This window comes from Haemaphysalis longicornis, unplaced genomic scaffold, assembly GCF_048455015.1.
Source record: "Haemaphysalis longicornis isolate Haplotype H1 unplaced genomic scaffold, Haemaphysalis longicornis Haplotype H1 scaffold_13, whole genome shotgun sequence".
Taxonomy (NCBI): Eukaryota; Metazoa; Arthropoda; class Arachnida; order Ixodida; family Ixodidae; genus Haemaphysalis; species Haemaphysalis longicornis.
In genome coordinates, this window is record NW_027526233.1 from 27773606 (window position 1) to 27791870 (window position 18265).

The window sequence follows — 18265 nt, forward strand, 5'->3', positions numbered from 1 at the left end:
AGGCCAGTCCTTGCGTTTCTGGCCAGCGGAGGGGGGGGTGCTATAAAGATGGAGATGTGCGCAGACACAGGGCGTTAGTTAAGCGAAGAGGACGAAGCGCCACCCACTTCCTCGCTCACAGTATGTTCAAGAGAACGAGGTCCTGGGTCTCGCTTCCCTCTTCGATCCCCCACATGCTCGTTCCGAAACCCGGGTGAAAACAAGAGAACCGTGGCGGTCGACAATGTGGGGAATGTGCTCTCCGCGTGTGGGCCACTCGTCTCCCACCTACACGTCAGCACAGCTGGCGAGCACTCTCATCACCCAGAACAACTAGCGGAGCTCGCGGCAGATGTCTTTGAGGGACGATTGGATACACCGAGCCGGACTGGCCCATCTTGAGGTTGTCCGGATGTTGGGTCGTCGCTGCCGCTAGTAAAGTTTTTGTTGCTAAACACCGCATGGGTGACAGTCGCTAAAGGGAGCCATTATATTATGCGAGCGGGTCGCCGTACTGCTTCCGGCGCTGGTTTCTCTGCTCGCGTTGGCCCGTCCAGGATTCTCCATCTGCGATCACTGCACCGGCGCTTCGAATCGGTACACGGGAAGCACCAACTGTGCCAAGTGAGCCTGTTTGCGGCAAAATCATGATCGTCAACCTGGACGCTTCAATAACTCGGCTTGGCGGACTCGTCAAAAGATCATGGAAGCTCTCGCATCCGCCACCACGATCGTCATTCCGCAGGCCTAGTGGAGCAGCTAATTATCCCGTTCAGTCCAACACTTGACAACGAGTGGTCACATGTGACCACCTACGAGCCTTGGCGCTCTGCGCAGCCTACACGCGTGCCAGAAAGGGGAACACTGCGGAGCACGTCAAAGAGAGCTTCCAGTGCAGGGCGAATTCCCCTATGACCCCTCTGGTTACGGCGGATCACAAGGCGATCAGGGCGGCGATCGAGGCACCGGGCGTAACCCTAAAGCCGACTTGGACCAGGATGCACTGCTTCCGACTAGCGCAACTACATCACCCAGACCGCCGCGAAGGGAACTTCCCACAGCAAGTTGAACGAGATGACGGTGAGCTCGTTCGTGATCCCCTGCATCCTGACAAACGTTGTGCCCTGCTTCTGTACTTAAACGTCCTGAACTGTTTGGGCGAACTCGGGGTGCGCTCAGAGATGTTCATGGGTCTTCTGGTTTTACGGACTTACAAGTACTATTTCTTTTTAATGTTCCACTGTTATCGCCGTGCTCTCTTTGAATGTCGTAGTGTTGCCCCCGACCAATCGTCTCGTCTAAGCTACATGAACGCACTTACTGTAATCGGCTACCGCCCACTAGTTGCTTCTTCCTGCTCGATCATAGCATCTTGGCCGCGGCGGGAGTGTGTTAATAAAGAGGTGGCTCAGATGGGCACGGGGGCACGGGTATAGTTCGTTCCACGTGCTCGTGGCAAGAAGCTCGTGTTCTGCCCCATGAAACCTACGATCCGCTGCTTGGCTCTTTTCTCCGTCGCTTCCCGCGCCCTTGCTTTCAGCGTCGCTTTGAGGCGCTAATCTCCTGTTGTAAGCACAGTGATGATGGCCATCTAGTAACAGCCTCTCCATGTCGCCTGTGGCTTTTTGTAGCCACTTTAGCCTGGCCAGACACATTGGAAGCCAAAATGGCGGTGCCCAAGCAGCTTCGGAGTGTCAGGTTGCGACGCATCGTACCGGACCGGGCGGACCGCTGCGACGTTACAGCGGGGTTCTCAATACATTATATCCTACGGGAGCTATTCCGGGACCGATGACACAAAACGTAACAGCCAGAAACACGCAACAGTGAAGAACGTAACAGCGGCTTTCTATTGCAAAGCAAAGTACACATGCACTACAGGATTTCTGTGAACTCTTCTGGGAAGCAAATAAAAAGCCTACGCCATACCCTCGAACTACGTATTGATTAAAAGCACGACTGAAATAGATGAAACGAAGTCATTAAAAATTTGTTATGTTACTGTTTAGAACATTGAAAATTTTAAAAATTTTAAAAAATAAATCTTAAAAAATACCGTTTGTAACTTTTGTAAGCTTTTATGCTGCACTAAATTGTTATTGGTAAAGCCACATTACGTTTTATTAATAACTTGAAAGTTCTTTGTTAATCTTTTGAAGTTATTGTAGGTTTACTTCAAATTTAACAAAAATATGTTGTGTTTTACAGCTAAATCAGTTCCCGTAATTTTATTGGATTTCAGCTCAAGAACTTCTACTTTGCGGCACTTCCTGCACTTTTTGCAATTATGTACATCCAAACTGACATCGTTGTCACAAGTCAATAGTTGTTTCAACTGCGCCCATAACAAACATGCAAAAACAAAATACAGAGGATGTTAACAACCGTCCAAGGTTGTCAAGGATAGTGCCGAGGCGCACTTTTGTTTCACCACGGTGGAAATCCCGTTTAACTCCCGCAACGCCCATCGCTACTTCACCATGCCCGGTATCAGCATCGTGAAACGTTCGTTCAGCTAGGTGGCTATCGATCGACGCCTAGTGTTCTCCTTTCGCTGAACACAATATCAAGCTCTTTGGCTGTGATAATGATAGCTTTATCGGCGCCTTTTGTAATTTGTTGAAGCTGCCTAATGTGCGGTGGTGCACCTGTTTGTTTCCGAATCCACTGCGCGTCGCACTTTTTACAAGCTACCTCTAGCTTTCCTTATGCAAGGTAGTTACCCTTTCAATGTGCGAAATCTAGGGCTCCCACTCACTGTTTTCGGACCTCTCTGGCATTTCTGGAAACATGCGGTACTATCGAGTAACCATCGCAAGTAAACTATCTAGTACCTACCCTCTTGCCTGTTCCAGGACGTAGTTTTCTCGCTCACTCACATGGTGGTCTCACCTGTTTTTCCTATGCAGAATTTTGTCGCTTCTCAGGCAAAGAAGTGAATTTCACTGAACAATGCGCTCCCAACTATCCAAGGATACCACTGAAGTATCAACAAGGTTACATTGATGAATGCGGTCATGATTTTATAACCAGTGGCAAGCTAAGCTGGCGATGTGTCGATTGATTTCATTGTAGGGTTGAACGTGCCGACGCAATGCAGGCGATGAGGCCCGCCCTACTGGAGGGCTCCAAATTGATTTTGACCACCTGTGGATCTTTATCGTGCGCCGGAATCTCGTACACACGGGCGTTGTTGCTTTATGCCCAAATCAGAATTCCGGATGCCGCGAACGAAAAAAATTCACAGCATATCCACGGGGTGAATGATGATGAGTGGGCGAAGCTCCTGAGGGGAAATCATCGGTAAAACCGTGACTCTTCAGTGAAAGTTCGCCCACTACATCTGTGTCCGAACGTAACGTCTAGAAAGTCTCGCTTAAACCGCGCGTCGGCACCTTGGGGCTGAGCTCGCCTGATGCGTTTTGCAGACGCCTCACGAGCTCTCACTGCATCGGGGTCTGCCTGCCGATACTCGCGCTTTCTCGCCGCTTCCCGTTCTCTGACGTTTTGGAGATCCCCTTCGCGCCGCAGCCGTGCCGCTTCGCGTACGGCAGGGTCCTCGCGCCGTTGCCGTAACGCTTGGGCCTCTCGTTCTAGAACGCTGGGATCTTGGCGGCGTCGTCGCGCAGCCAGACGACACGCTTCGGCCTCCCGCTCTCGTACGGCAGGATCTTGGCGGCGGCGTCGCGCAGCTTCACGGAGCGCTTCTGCCTCGCGGGCTCGCACATCTGCAGCCTTATCCATCGGGCGACTCCGAGCGCGCGCCAACAGAGAACGGATTTTATTACAACGCTCCCCGCCATCTAGTAAACAATCCAAGAACTAAACTAGAGGTAGCCACGCCATCTAGTAAACAATCCAAGCGCATCTTTTCATCATATACAAGTACCGCCATCTAGTAAACAATCGAAGAACAAAACTAGAGGTAGCCACGCCATCTAGTAAACAATCCAAGAACTAAACTAGAGGTGGCTACATACATACGTCGAGGATGGACAGACCCACGCCCTAAGGAGCTTCGCCCCTAAAATCGAACCCGCGACGTCGTGCTCAGTTGCACAACACTTTAGCCCCTTAGCCGCCGCTGCGGTTAATGCGTCGAAGCAGCTTTTTCAATTGTTTCGGCACTATGTCTTTTTACACAATACTTATTTCCTTAAGCAACACCTAGTTTTTCATTAAAATATTTGATATTCCAGTTGTCGCTGCTCTCACTACCTGCATTCTTCAAATTAAACCGGCCTTTGGTATTTCTGGCACTTAGTGTGCAGCCTATGTGTGTAACGCTGGCACCCAGCACAGCTCTATCTTACAAGCAAGCGTAGAAACTTTTTCGCCTATAAAAAAGGCGGTTGCATTTCAACAAAGTCTGTAGGCCCTCGAAGCCTCTCTGTAGGGCGGATGATGTTCGGTGCAACAAATTGCTTCACAGACAAGCATTTGCGTTTATAGGTGTAGACGACTTTAAGGTTATTGGAGTACGACGAGATTTTGTCAGCTGCCTGTCCCACATTGTGTGTTGCACAGTTAAGCCTTTATTACAGCCCTCTTTATTCTACGCTCTAACACCGCTGCCACATTCCCGAGTTGTTGTGTCAATCTCGCAACGCGTGGCATTTGTCCGCCTCCCTCACAGTGGGCAAGCATGCGCACTCTTCGCAGTGATCAAAACAAGCCCTGTAATATTCGCTGCTCTGCCCCAATAAACCGTAATTATCTCTGCATGCAAGTCGGGATGACGTAAGTGATTGCCGTACAGACCCAGCTGCAGTCCCTGTAATTCAAAACAGCAAATCCCAATATAGCTAAACCATCAACAAAGCAAATCCCCCCAGATTGCCAGATTTGCTTGGCTTTCCTTTGCAAAGAGTGCGAAAATTGAATTCAGTTTTAACTTCGAAAGCTTCATAAAAGTTATACTGAGTAAAAATTGGTCATTTGCAGAGGTACACAGATTTATTAAATTACCAGCGGTAACGGCCGACGCTTTCTCAAGGGTAGCAGAATGTGTTATCTTATGCCAATATAGCACGCCCTACCCCATGCAACCTTACATAAGTCACCCTAGAGGCAAGCAATCACGCGAGGCCCATCCGCTGTCAGGCGCTTTTGCACGCAAACCAGGTTCCCCTAAGTAGAAGAACATAGTACATTTTAGCCGCTTTAGAAACTAATTACGGTAACTATACTCTTTCTTACACGACCACGTTTCAATAGGAAGGTTCGGGGCACTTGTGTACATGTGGGCACACCCATAAATTACATATACCAAATGCGGTTATGTCGCGCTTTTGATCCTAATAGATAGTCTAGACTGTAGGTCGAAAATGTGGGGTTTAAATAGACGTAAAATGCAAATGGCGGTAACAAAGCAGATATTTTTGTGAAGGTCGGATGCCTTTTCGAAGAAAATCGCAACACTTGCGGATGGAGTAAAAATTTAAATTAATACTTTGGTCTATATACAGTTCAACCTCGTTATAATGAACACTGCTATAGCGAATTATCGGCAATAGCGAAATTAATCCGAACTATGGTAGTCGAGGCTTTATATGGTTCACACTTATTGTGTTTTTGACAAAACCGAAACCACAGAGAGGCGCACGATATTTGGGGAACTCTGCTAGTCTACCTCAAAGAACCTCCAACATCCAAAACTGCAGAAGTAGAAAACTCCCTTTGGTGCTCGGATATCACATCCTACACATCCTACTACAAATAAACAAGAACGCCGGCATGCTTTTTCGGATACACTTTGTTCTGTTTAATTTTCCTATTGATGTTCTGGCCTGTTTGGTTTAAAATACCACAAGAAGGGAGGGAAATATAACTTTGCCTATATAAGGAGTTATGTATGCCTATAAGAATTATGTATGTAACCCAGAGTGACCTGAAAACAGGGAGTGAGTGGTATGCGGGAGCGCGTTTTGTGCACCGGGCGGTGTTCGTGCTAGTGGCGCCCATGGTAAGAGCCGTGATATCGGAAATCCTGTGGTGTGGTCCCGTCATTTGCAGCTGTAGCAGTTCAGCTAGACAGCATTTGTAGGAAGCAAATGGTAGGGCGGAAATGTTTTATGTCCAGGCCATCCTCTACTGGCATCTCCGATGTAGCTCAAAACGCCGAGACTGCTGTGGAAAATTAGCATACGAAAGTGGGGTCTTACGAGGGCTTATAATTTTTGTCATTTAGAGGTTCAGAATATTGGTGAGATGTAATCATTTAAATTTAGGTTATGGCCGTAGTATATGGTGGTGAGGTGATAAATAATAAACCTGCTTGGGTACCTTTGTATACTGCGCGCCATATTCTGTTATTCCAGTCTTCGTGAATGCTGTTAGGTAGCACGTGAAAAAAGAGGCAGTGGGCGCGATGACAGAAACGCCGCTCTTCTTTCCCACTCCGAAAGTAATGTAACAAGCCAAAACATCAATTAATTCAAATTTGTACTGGTCTTACCGGTCTTTCTTTTCTTTCTACACAATATTTCCCCGGGTTAATTCTACCATTACCTGCCTGTCGATACAGTGGACTCTCGACAATGAGAATTCGCGCAAGAAAAATATTTTCTTACATGCAATTATGCAATTTAGTGGAGAAATTGCTCTTTACCTGTGTAGATAAAACCTATTGTGTAAGTCAAGAGAAAATCATTTCTAGTAAAAATCCCTGAGGCATCCTAAAATTTATGGAAATTTCAGTTTTTTGCTCTTGTTATTCCCAGTGCTTCAGAACAATAAAAATTGATTGGATAATGTTAACGCATAAATAATGTGCTCCAGCGGACATTGTCTGTGTTTTAGAATATCAAAAACTTTAAACACGCCCAACCACGTTGCCGTCTTCTGTTGAGGGTGTAAAGTCGCAAAACACATGTCAATAACGCTCGAGCGGCGTGCTCCAGACTGCGCGGGAGACATCTAGTGGTAACGCCTGGTTTCAGACGGCTATAATGTTAGCATGCGGGACCCGCAACAGCAGGATGGCTCTTTCCCTGGTCGCTTTGCCCGTCGCCTTGGCTGCGTACCGTTTGTCGCCGTGAGAAGCGCTACCTGCGCTGCCGGGCGTGTAAGCAAACGAGGAGGTTAGCGAGTGTAAGTACAGTGGTGGCTGCGTTTAACTGCGTCCGGCGCAAACTTTTCGCGGTTCTTAACACAATTTATATCGGGTACGTTTTAGGTATGCGAGAAAACAAACAATCCTCGAAAACGCATCGCAGCCGGTCTTCTAGAATGTCTATATATCGGTCTATCATCGCTTGCACAGTGGTGTTATGGTGCTAGCCCGACGGCACTGCCGTGCAAAAGTTTAACACAGAAACTGGATAGCGGTTTCTCGTTACCCATGCAGCACATTGGCAGAAATATGACGCAAGGAACAGCGGTGCGGCAATGCTAAGGCAGACGGAAAACTCGCTCAGCGCGCGCTAAGGCAGGTAAACTCCGTTGTTGTTTCCCGGCCCAGCAGCGTAGGCACGCAGCGCCTATCACGGTCAAAAAGGTGCATAGTCTAAGACGATGGGTAGATATACAAGGGACAAAGCCATCGCGTTGATACGGTCCGCGCATGCTCATATTCTACCGGTCTCACATCAGCGGTTATCATAGGTGTCTTCTACGCAGTCCGGGGAATGCCCCTCCAGTGTTATAGACAAGCCTTTTGCCGACTGTACATCGCAATATTACACGGGATCTTGAACGATAACAGAAATACCCATTCGCCATGAACAACACCCTACACAACGCGGTGCCGACATCTAAAGCGCAGTACGCGCAATACAATCCTAATAGTTCACAGAGTGATTACACGGCACGAGCGATGAAGCAGTAACTTTCGGTCTACGTTCGCTTCACGGTACGTGACGCGAACAGCACTTGTTTAGACGCAAATATACTCTGTAGCAGCGGCATCCAAGAAATGCGAACCGAGATTAACTGATCGTATTGTGTGTCCGTGCATCCGCAGATGCGGGAGACACAGGTCGTTCCCCACAGACGTCATATGGACAGCCGTCGACAGAGGACACGGTGGCGAAGTCTATAAAAATGTCTTCTCAACTCGAACACCATGTCACAGACAGTAAAAGACGAGTAATTGTGCTACATAGGCTGGTGGAAAAAGTAGACATGTCCATGCGTTCGGAGTCATTGCTGTGATTTGTCCTAAAGGTTATACGCGCAGCAAAACATTATTTCATATATCTTGATATTCTTCTTTTGGCGCAATTCAAGCTTGCCATGACGTGCTAAGAAATGTTCCGTCACACAGTGGCTGCTGCCAGCCGTAGGGCCTTTTGCCCTGGGCACATGCCACTACAAATCAAGCACTGATACGAGGTACAGCACTCACCTCGTATGCTGGTGGTACTGTTATCGAATCCGCCTACCGCCGCCCTCCCACCGCTTTCTTTATTGGGTACAGGCCTCCCTGGCGAGTGCGGACATTTGAAAGTGGAATGCACTTCTGGAAAGCTACCTTTACGCTTGCGAGGGGCCGCTGACCCTTGCCCATCTGGCGGAGCTACCGGCCATCATGCCGCGTTGCGCCAATGCGGACGGTGAAAGACTATGTCTGCATGACCTGCCACAGGTTGCGAGTTGAGCGTCCACCGTTGCTGTAGAAGGCACCATGTGCATTCGTGTGCCTTGGTGGTGCCGGGCCCCTACGAGTAATATAGGTGAAAGACTATGGCTGCATGCTGCTAGGGACTTCCCGGCCTGGAGCTCGGGCCTTGTGTGGGGCTACAACGCTTGGGAAGTTCACCCGGCTTGCACGGGAATCCGCCTTTATAAAAAGAGGTGGCTACGAAAACTCATGAACTGTTTTGTTTTACCTGAAGCTCCGTGAAACGTCTTAGCCGGATATAGCCGAACTTGGACGGAATGAACCAAAATGAGCGGTCCCACTCACAGGGCCATTATGCGACACATTTGAAACTACAATACATTTAAAAAAGAGCAACGAGTGTCTACAGTCCTGCCTCCTTTATGCGCTGCATGCTTGGCCGCCTTCAAGAACTTTAATCGGGAGTTCATGGGCTTCCTACTTTGAAAAAGTGCAAGAATAGCTCTGGCTGCCCTATTCTGTTCTTTTGACGTTATTAGGGACGCCTTATATTGGAGTGCGTTTTTTGTCGTTACCTTACAATGCCTTGGCATAATTGTAAATTCTGGGTAAAGTTATCTGAAACAAATTTATATATGTAATACTCGGTTGAACACACAAAATGAGATTGATATACGTATTAATTACCCGCTGGGTGGCTCGGTGGCTAAGGCGTTGCGCTGCTGAGCACGACGTCGCGGGTTCGATACCCGGCCGCGGCGGCCGCTTTTCTGATAGATGCGAAAAGCAAGAACGCCCGTGTGTACGAGATGTCGGCGCACGTTAAAGACCCCCAGATGGTCCAATTTAATGCGGAGCCCTCCACTACAGTGCGCCTCATCGCCTGCGTTGCGTCGGCGCGGTAAACCCTTCAATCAATCAATAAATCAATCAAAACCCACAACCACTATTTGGTTACCATTTGGTGAAAGTTATTATTAAACAGGCAGATCAGAAGTAAACAAGATGGAAGGTCAGAAACTGACTGAATGGCTCTGGTAGGAGTTATTAGTTAACAATGCACCCCGATAAGATTTTTTGTTAATATAATGAATTTTTTTTTTCGCAGTCTTTATCTAGAAATGACAATATCGTTTTGATATACCTCCTATTTGGCTTCTTGCGTTCGCGAAATGGCACCGTGCGTATGGTTGGGCACACCGCTGTTAGCGCAGCCGTGCTGAGGTGGCTGCAAACGTCCCCCATTGCTGCCGCTCGCCGGTAGGTCAAAGGGTTTATTGTTTTCCGAATGCGTGGTTACGTTATGTAGCCTTTCTTGGTGATAAACAAAATAAACCGCACGTAGTAATATTAGTGTCAATTGTGAAGCCGAACTCAGAAGCGCATTGTTCAGGAATTTTTTAAATCGTAGTTTGCTTCCACAGCACCCTTTAGGTTTTTTCGTTCATTTGACCTTGAAACTCCATGACCAAAAATCGATGGAAAACCCCGTCGGATGACGCACATTCCCGTCACCTCCCGGAATTAAAGGAAAGCTGTGGGTATTTATATGCTGACTTTGAATACGACGTCGAAATTTATCACGCGTGAGTCCCTGGGTTATTTATCTCACAAAACCCTAACTCTCGTTTGGAAGACGCTTCGCGCTTCGGCTTTGGAACTTCTGAGTCGTTGCACCCTTCAGGACCTCAAGCGAGCACACTCTTCGGCCCTGCGGGCTGTCAGATGCATTGTAAATAATCGCGCCTTCGCTCGCGCTTTGTTACAACGTTACCGCAGTTTAATTTATAACTTGCCGACCTGTGATTTCAAGTATACTGGAGCTCCAGTTTGCTCAACACACCTGATAACCGCAATGCACTGACGTTGTATAATAGCCAGGAGAGTTACGTTAGAACATACCAAAACTGTGTAAGCCGCCCAGGGTGTTTGTTGCGTAGGTTAATGGTAATACTGCTTCAGCTTTTGGTTAAAGTAAGCATATACGATGTAGATTCTGTGGCGTTTTTTTGAAAAATATTCCACGTACGCGGCCTTCGTCACACTATAGCCGTGTTGGGCTGCATACGCATAAGCCAGACAGTATTTGTCCTACCAGTACATGCATAGACAGACAAAAATACTTTGCTGCCCAGTTTCCTTCTTTGATTTCCACCTTTCCCTACACATACTAACACACACACACACACACACACACACACACACACACACACACACGTGCGCACCCGCGCTGACTTTGCAAACGACGCTACGGTGCGTTTAGGTCTCTTAGCTGTTTGGATCATGGCCAGCTGCCTGCCCTACTTGATTTTATTAGCGCAATACCGCTATTAGGAGTATTTTTCATTTTTGTTGTCGCTATTGGCCACGCGCTGTCAGCCGTGCTCACCAAACGTCCGTGGAAGTGCGTAATGTTGTTGTGTTGTGTTGTGTTTTGTGGCACATAAACAACTAAGGCTATCTTGCGCCAAACAAAAGTTTTGGTGTTTTGTGGATAATAACCAATTGCTTTATCTCGTAAAGCTTGTTTAGAAGTGTTGCTTTGTTAAAAAAAACTAAAGACAGGACATTTGAACAACAGAATCCTCTCCGAGGAGCAGGCTGGGTTTAAACGGAATTAGCTGGCTGTAGAACAATCTAAAATGTTTTTTCGTCAAGGCCACAAATTTCGCACATGAGAGTAATAGGTGCTTTACAGTAAGTTCTTGGTCATAATCTTCGCATCTAGGTTTGTTGTGTTTAACAAGAACAAAGTTATGTGTAATATGTGTGTGTCTATGCGGAGACAACATAAAATCACTTCTTTGAGACGTTCTTCATGTCTGCTTGATTCCCACTCGGCTTTCGTCGGTTTAACTAGGTGGAGTTAGTTGTCGGTTTGCTTATCCCATGAGGATTGCCAAGTATCTCTCAGTTTGCTTTATATAAGTTTCATGCATTCGCTGAGAAGAATCTGTACTCTTTCTATTGTTCCGTTGCCCGCCTTTGCGGCACATGTATCGGCTCTCTCATTTCCCTTGATTGCAACATTGCTAGGGACCCAGAACAACCTAATTTCCTGTCCTTGTGGTGTGGCTGCTACTAAATTGTGTATTATGCCTCCTGTTAGAGGTTTAGCTGCATTTTTGTAATGCACCGCTGTGACTTCGCTGAGAGAGTCTGTATATATAATCCTGTGTTTAATTTTATTCGTCATTATCCTTTTTACTCTACCACAGCAATGGCATACCATTCCGCTGTGTAAACCGAAGCACACTGGGGCAGCCTGATCACCTTTTCCCATTTCCCTTGCACTATTGCACTCCCGACACAGCATGATGTTTTGTAAACGTCTGTGCAAAAGGCTGTGTATTCGTATTTTTCGTTTAGTGGCAATAATTCCAGTAAAATATGTTCTTGCGGTGTCTGTTTTTTTGAAGGCTTGTTAGTGTGAAGTCACCTGTTGTAGGAAAACTATACCAAGGTGGTAGTTGGTTCAGCCTATGGGCAATTTGAGCTAATATGTACAGCATACCGAGTTCTCGGCATCTATCTTCAAAACGAACAAGCAATGGTCTGATAGTGTGGGGTTTAATATTACACAGTGTTCTAGACGGGCATTTTGTAACTATGGGCTAACACAGATGCTTTGGCAGTAACGGATCTTTTGTATGTATGAGCATATCAGGATTGTTCTTCTATCTCTGAGTGGGGTTCATTTTTTTCGACGTTGAGGCTCTTTATGGGTGATCTCCTATACGCCCCGGAGGGGAGACGTAAACCTAAATTGTGAACTGGGTCCAATCGTGTCAAGTAGGACTGTCTCGCGAAGCCATACACAATGCTACCATAATCTAAGCAGGAGAGTACAACAGAACGGTAAATTTGTAAAAGTCAGGCCCTTTCAAAGCCGCAATGTTTGTGTGATAGGACCCTAACTATATTTAGAGCTCGCTTAGCTTTTTTTAAGCATATTGATGTGGGGCAGGAAAGTAAATTTTTTGTCAGACATTACGCCTAGAAATTTGGGTTCGTTTTGTATGGGTAAGTCGATTTCCCTTAGGTGTAGGGTCGGATTGGTCTGTAAGCCTCGTTTGAGGGAGAAGCAAATAGCAACTGTTTTGTGTGGTGAAAACAGGAAACCATTTTTGTTTGCTCATTTCGTCAGTTTATTTATAGTCAACTGTACTTGTCTCTCGTATGTTGCTGCATTGAAAGATGTGAAATTTATTTGAAGATCATAAACATAGAGTACATCATCGACTTTGGAATTATTTTGCATATGGAGTTCATTTTTACAACAAACAGTGTTGTGCTTAGAATACACCCCAGAGGAACCCCGTTCTCCTGTACGAATGTTTTTGAGAAGCTTGATCCCAGCCGTACTTGAAATGAACGGTTTGTCATGAAGTCATTCAGGCAATTCAGCATTCTTCCACGGATACCTAACTCTACTATATCGCAAATTATTCCACATCCCCACGTAGTGTCGTACGCCTTCTCAAGATCGTAAAAGACAGCAAGACAGAGTTGTTTTTGTATAGATGCTTCTCGTACGGTATTTTCTAGGCGGCCAAGATGGTCAGTTGTTTAAGCATGCTTTTTTGAAACCACACTGGTGAGCATGAAGTTTATTTTATTGTAGAACAAAGGTTAATCTCGTATTTATAATACGTTCATACGATTTAGCGAGACAGCTGGTAAGGGCTATTGGTCTTAACTACTAAGGGAGGGGGACAGCTTTCTGGGTTTTAGGAATGCTACAATGAATGCTTTTTTTCCAAGCTTCCGGTATTTTTCAAACTACCCAAATTTTGTTAAAAAACTTTAAGAGTGCTTCCACAGAAGAACTTGAAAGATGTGCAAGTGTTTCATAATGTATGTCATCTGGGCCTGGAGCGGTCTGTTTACCGGTCAATAGAGCTCTTTTTAGTTCTTCTATTGTAATTAAACTAGTGTACAATTCATGTGCGCCTCCACTTGTTGGCAGTCATTGCTTTTCTATTGTTTTTTTGTATTTAAAAATGATTCTGTGTAGTGTGCGAAACTTGACACTGTCCAGAAGTGTACATCCAGTATATCTGCCTGTTCTTCTCAGCTTGTTTGTTTATCCGGTGCTGTTAACAGAGGAAATGTGTAGGGGGAGTATGTCCGGTTTAGTTTATGAACTTGCTCTCTTACCTTTTTTGAGATGATTGGGATTTTTATAAATAACACATAGTTTTGCCATGAATTCTTCTCTGCCATGCGACCAATATACCTTGCTTTAGCTCTTTTTCTTTTAAAATGTATGAGGTTTTCCTGTGTTGCGTATCTTGGAAAGAGACCGTATGCTTTATTTTGATCTTTTTGCCTGTTTACAGTTTACACTCCAGTGTCCACCATACTTTGTGGTTTTGTTTCACCACTCCAGTGGACTGCGGAAAGGCTCTGCGTGCAGCATTAACGATGCCAGATGTACTCTTCGTCCAGTTCGTCAATGATAAGGGTTTCAGGAAAAACCTCATCTAAACTTGATTCGGAAGAAAAGTCCCCACTCGGCTGACCGAAGTTTCCACCGGCGTGTTTTCGTTGGGATAGTTGTTGATGATGATATTATGCTGACACGTACAGGTAGATGATCGCTCCCATATGGATTGGCAATGATATCCCACTGAAAATTGCTAAAAACGGAGGGTTAAATAAAAGACAAACATATGCAGCTCATCTTACCTGAGCTCGGAGAGCAGTATGTAAGTTGGGTCGTGTTCCGAAGACTTACGTTATTGGACAAAATAAAATCCTCTAAAAGCTGGTCTCTTGCATCCGTTTTCACTCCCCTAAACAGAAGAGTGGGCATTAAAATTGCCAACTAATAAAGACGGATCTGGAAATTGTTTAAGTAAGTCTTCTAAATCTTGCAACGTTATTGCGATGGTTGGTTCGAAATACACACAGCACACTGTAATTGTTTTTAACGTTAAAAATGTGGCAGCCACTGCTTCTAACCTAGTTTTTAGTATCGGTTCTCGTACTGTGATATGACTGGGAAATTATTGCAACACCCCCGGAGAGCCTGCACACCTGCTCTCGGTCGCAATGGAAGAACCGGTATCCGTTTACTATGGTTTTGTGCTTAGGGCCCAAGTTGGTTCGTTGAACGCATAAGGCCAGAGGTGAGTGTGTGGCCGTTATGTCCATGGTATCATTTAGGTTATTTAAAAATCCTCTCCTGTTGCAGTGAACTATCAATGCCATGTTTTTTCTTTGAATGGGGTGAAACATCAAGTTTTCGGCCCCGTGATTCGATGTTTTTTTCTTTTTGTGTATTCTAGGGAGTTCCGCCGCCCATCCGACGTAAATGGTACAGAACCTGCTTCACTCGTATTCATCGTCTCATGAGAGACGCTGGAGGCTCGTGCGGCTCGCACAGGTGCGGTAGTGTAATACCTCGCCGCGTGGGCGACGCCTGTGAGACTGCCCAACCGGGGGTCCGTGCATGCCTCTTTTGTGGTGCTGGCTCAGCGCTGGCTGCTTCCACAGGTGGCGTGGGGGGCCTTGCTTCAGCGTCACTTGGTGTGGCCTCAGCAGGCACCGAAGACCTCTGTGATGCTGCGCCCTGTTGCACCACAGCGGAGTATGGGCGGGTATGCGCTGGTGACAGCCTCCTTCGTGCTTCGCAGAATGTTGGGTTTTCTGTCACTTTCAGTGTTAGGATTTCTTTTTCTTTTTTCCGCGCTGGACATCCACGACAGTACGCTGCGTGGTTGCCCTCGCAGTTCACACAAAGGTACGTTTCAGCTTCACAGTTTTCAGCAGGATGTTCATGGGAGGCACATTTTGTGCAGGTGTCTTTTCTCCGGCAGCTTAGCGAGCCATGACCGTATCGTTGGCATTTGTAGCATCGGCGAGGGTTTGGAATGTAAGGTTTCAGTTTCATCTTTGTGTAGGCTATATCATCGGATTCAGGAAGTATGCTGGATGCAAAGGTCAGGGCGATGTGCTTGGTCTGCATTTCTTTTTTTTCTCATTTGATTTTTATGCAATCGACATTGGTGACCTTCTGTTCTTTTAAGCCTTCTAGAAGTGCCTCCTCAGACACGTACTTTAGGTCGTCATCGGAGATGGCTCCGCGGACTGGGGTGAGTGACCTGTGTTCGCTTACAGTTATACAGATCTCACCAAAAGATGTTAGTCCTGGCAGTTTGTCACACTGGTGTTTTTAAAGCAGTTAAAGTAGGAGGTCTCCATTGGCTAGTTTTTTTTACTTTGTAGCCTTCGCCATAGATTAGGGTCTTTGCGACTACAAATGGGGAGACAAGTCGGGCGGTTTTCTCTTCGTCGTTGCTGTGTGCCACGTGAAGGCGTGGGATGTTGGTAACATTCTTCGTGAAACACTTGGCAGTTGCGTCGGTACTCCTCTTTTACGAGAGGTAGCAGTTGCCCGCAAAAAAGAAGCCATAAAATGAAAATTACATTCGGCCATGATGCCAGCCGCCCACCATGCAGCCCAGCAAAGGGACTTGGCCGGAACTCGCGAGCAAGCGCTGCCCACGCCAGCTGTACACCGTGACTATAACTTAATATGGCTGGACTCAGGGTCGTCCAGCACACAACGTTAACCCCAGCCGCCAGGAAAAAAAGGAAACTGAGAAGGAACGAGAGAACAGGAAAGTTGCTAGAAAGAAGTCAGAAAAGAGAAAGTTGAAGGGGAGGACAGGAAAAGGCGACTGCCAATTCCTCCCGGGTGGGTCAGACCGGAGATGCTGTCTGCGAGAAGCAGAGGCCAAAGTGGTGTGTTGCCTTCGCCAAGTGGTCTAAAGGTCCAAGCACACGGCGTCGGCTCAACCACCAGGGCCATCTTTTCCCCGGTCACGGCGCTGCCACGCACGGGCAAACTTGGGTGCACAGGGTCTAAGGTGTCGCACAGTACGCGCAAACATCTGTTTTAGCAGATGCCCCCTGCGGGGAAGTGCGTTATCGCTGCGACTGCAATCTACGACTGAGCCAGCGGATTGCGAGGCTAGCCTGAATTGGGATTTGGCGTAGCAGCATCCCAAGTGTGGAGAGGTGGAAATTTACACAGCGGAGAGGAAAACGTACCGGCATTTTAAGGAAGTTCTGCCACTTCGGTGTGACGTTTGTTCAATGTCCAGTCGGGGGTAGAACGGTGGGCAGTCAGGGCCTCAGCCAAGCCCGCAACTCACGCTGTGGAAAACGTCCTAGGGAAAGCCAATATATTTAAACTCTTTACAGAGAACCGGGTGCAACGCAGCTATCTTGTCACCTCGCCCGGTCGTCTTCTTCTTCGTCTCTCGGTTGGTGTCGCGCCCTGCTTGCGTCATCCTCATCGCAGTCGAAAGTTCCAACATCTCCCCGGCCCACAAGGGTTCGTACGAGCGCTAGTGGTGTATAGTCAGTTTGCCATTCATGTCCAGCCGCGGTCAGAGTTTCCTGTTTTTCTTATCTTCGGTGTTCCCTTTCTTTGAGAACTTCGCCTTTCTTCTTACTTTTGAACTGTGTTTCTTCATGAAAACTCTGTCAGGTTATGTGTCAAAGCATAACTTTTGTTGTAGTTCAGAGTGCGCACTGACTTCATGTGTAGTTTCATTGATGTATTGCCCTTGTACCCGATGCACCAGTTGAAACCGTGAACGTTTACATCTTTTCCAGTGTGAACCTCTGCAGTACCACACCCTCCTGGCTTCTTCGATTTGCGAACGCATCTATTGTTCTGGTTGGTCGTAGATGTCATCATGCTGATGGCAGCTTTTTCATTTGGCGTGCTCTCTGGAGACGAGAACGTGCGGTCCTTTTCAGTGTCCCTAAACCCGATAAGAATGCCTTTGGTCGTCAATTAGTCCTTGCCTTTAGGAGCAGCGCGTCGAGGCAGTTTGAGTTTTGAGGCCGACACCTTGTGCGGTTCCAGCTTGTGCAGGTCTGTTTTCTTGGCTGTACCTATTGCCCCGTACGTGCTGCCGTCGCAGCCCCACATGTACGAAACATCGGCACTTTTGTCTCGTAGTGGAGATTCTATACAGTCCGGTGCATTTTTGCGTGCTTTTCCGCGAGGTTATTCATTATGTATGGATGCGCCTGAATAAAGATTCCAATCTTCTCTCTTTTGAATGTCCTTCTGTGCACAGTCTGCACGTGCATACCTTGGCTTCACCGGGAAGGTCTTAACCACTTCTGAGGCGTAGGATTCGCCTGTGACGCCTTCCAAAGCCGGAGCGTCATCGTCGTCCACAGTATACTCTTCTGGCGTCGATGAGACCAACTTAGGTAGGTTGCAAACAATACTACTTTCTGTTGGTTGCGGATACTGTGAATGCGGTGTCATGGCGTCTGGAGGTCTGAGCAAAGGGGGCAAAGTTGTCTGGCGTATCTCTTGCGAATCCTCAGTCAAGTCTTTCAAAAGGGCGCAAGCTGGCATTTGTACATGTGAGGCAATCGAGGTTGAAGATCCTTCGCGTCGAAAAACGGCTTCCGGAATGCCCATCGACGTCGTTGCACTCGTTGGCAAGACGTGGGTTCCTTTCTCTTTGCTATTTCCTTTGCTTTCACTTGTAGTAGTCGATTCGCCCACTGGTCAGTGTTTATCTTCTCACACGAAATCTTGCTTTAGGGGTGCGTTCTCATTACGTTTGTAAAGTGTGACTTTAAGTGTGGCGGTCATCCTGTGAGCTTCTTCTAGCGACCCCAGAGCGTCGTCGTGTTGGCCGTCGATTCTGTATCCGCATACCAGGGCCTCCCACTTCTCGC